The 2364-nt window shown below is 46.9% G+C and overlaps 1 protein-coding gene across 4 annotated transcripts in view; it reads left to right on the forward strand.

Moving 5' to 3' along the window:
* The window catches only part of Eng (endoglin), a 34523-nt gene that overhangs the window by 27465 nt on the left and 4694 nt on the right, over positions 1–2364 (forward strand). The gene's annotated exons all lie outside the window — the stretch shown is intronic.

Below are 2364 nucleotides of genomic sequence, written 5' to 3' on the forward strand. Positions count from 1 at the left end.
CTATTTCACTGACCTTATTTTTGGGAACATGACATCTGTACTTAATATCATGTCATTAATAAGCACATATTGTTCCATTATATCACCAGGTCATAATTCTCCCCTTTGTTAGACTTGCAGGTTGTTTCTCATTCTGTAATATTATAATACACGGGAAATGTCATGTGTATGAAACTTTTCTTTACCTGATTCTTTTCTCAGGACCGATTTCCACTTGAGTGGGATGTTGGTCAGGGTCCATGAGGTTTTGACACACGCTGCCAACAGCCCTTCCCAAAACCATTTCAGTTTTAACTGTGGGTTTACCACTTCTCCCTCTCCAGACTAATTAAGAGCAAAACCGTACAAACAAAAGAACCACTGCCAGTATGGGAGGTGGAACATGGAGTTCTATTTTTAATTTATAGTTCTTTTTTTTTTTCTTTCCTTCAGAAAACTAGAGATTAAAGCCAGGGCCTTGAGCATGCTTGGCAAGTGCCACTGAGCTACACCCAGCCCTTAAATTAGAATTATTTTGTTAGTAAGAGTAATGTGTAGCTCCGTGTGAGTGATAATAACTTGTCACTTTGTTGCTGGGGTTTGGTATTTTTCTTGATAATTTTTATAGGATTTTCATATCAAAAAATTATGGCCCATAAAAACTTTCGGCCCTTGCTGGGTATGGTAGCTCATGCCTGTAACCCCAGCACTCAGGAAGGCTGAGGCAGGAGGATCATTGCAAGCTCAAGACCAGCCTGGGCTACAGAGTGAGCTCAAGGCCAGCCTGAACTGCATAGCGAGACCCTGTCTCAAAAAAAAAATTAAAGAAAGTGACTGGGGATATAGTTCAGCGAGAAGGACCTATGTTCAAGCCCCAGCCCTTAAAAAAATAAAAAAATTGGCTCTGTTTCTTTCTCCTGATTTATTGTATTTCTTTACAGTTTAGCTACAGTAGATTTTTTTTCCAGTGCAGGGATGGAACTCAGGACCTGCTACATACTAAGCATGTGTTCTACCACTGAGCTACACTCCCCATCCCTACTAAAGTGGTAGTTAACCTTTTGGACATTGTAAAAGTTGAGGGGCCAGGAATGGTGGTGCACGCCCGTAATCCTAGCACTTGAGATGCTGAGGCAGGAGGATCGCCACAAGTTTCAAGGCCAGCCTGGACTACATAGTGAGACTCAGTCTCAAAAAAAAATTACTAAAAAAGCTGAGAGCCTGAGGTGTAGCCCAGCAGCTCAGGGCTTGCCTAATATGTGCCAGGCCCCGTGTTTGATCCCCAGAACCAATAAAAAAGGGGGGCATTCAGTTGCCCACCTTCCACTTTGTAATTTCTTCTGAAGCCAGAAATCTCTCTGCAGAGTTTGAGGAAGCACCCGCGCCCTGTCGGAGATACTGAGAATGAGTTGCTTTCTGCATTCTCTCCTCCCCCCCCCATGGCATCTGCCCGGTGCCGCACGTGTCTGGCAGGAGGGGGAGGCGGCTGCTGCCCAGTCCCAGGGGAGCAGTGCGCCATGTCAGTGCATCTTGCTGCCACTTTCCAGAGCTCCCAGCTCTCTGTCCCAGTGCTTAAAAACGGCTTCCTCAGCCGGATGTGCTGGCGCACACCTGTAATCCCAGCACTCGGGAGGCCGAGGCGGGCGGGTCACCAACCATTCGAGGCCAGCCTGACCTGCATAGCGAGCTCCTACCTGAAAACAAAACAAGGATACAAATCTGCACGCTTCCTCTAAACATACACATTCTTTCTAGGATATATTTGCCCATTTTCAGGTCAGGGATTGGTTTATCCCTGGGCCGTGAGTGATGAGTGCAGGTGGAACATGACACGTGAATGTTCCCTGTTTTCATGGTTCTAGATTTTCTTTTTTCTTGAGACAGAGTCTCTCTATGTAGTTCAGGCTAGCCTCGAACCCTCAGCAATCCTCCTGCCTCAGCCTCCAGAGTGCTGGGATTAGAGGCATGCGCCACCACACCTGGCCTTCTAGATTTCTTTTAATCCATATGTAGAAGACAAGCATTGCCGGACGTGGTGGCGCATGCCTGTAATCCCAGCACTCGGGAGGCTGAGGCAGGAGGATCGCTGCAAATTCGAGACCAGCCTGGGCTACAAAATGAGCTCAAGGCCAGCCTGAACTGCACAGTGAGACCCTGTCTCAAAAAGACAAAAAAAACAAAAAACAAAAAACAAAACAGAAGACAAGCATTAAGTGGCAAGTCAAACTCATGATGTCACACATATGATTGTGTAGGACAAGCACAGAACAAAAGTGAACGTACTCACAAAGTGTTGGCTAGGGGTTGGGGATTTAGCTCAGCGGCCAGCGCCTGCCTGGCAAGCACAAGGTCGTGAGTTCGATTCCCAGTACCGGGGGGCGGGGG

Source organism: Chinchilla lanigera, unplaced genomic scaffold (genome assembly GCF_000276665.1).
Source record: "Chinchilla lanigera isolate Chin_1 unplaced genomic scaffold, ChiLan1.0 scaffold00018, whole genome shotgun sequence".
NCBI classification, from domain to species: domain Eukaryota; kingdom Metazoa; phylum Chordata; class Mammalia; order Rodentia; family Chinchillidae; genus Chinchilla; species Chinchilla lanigera.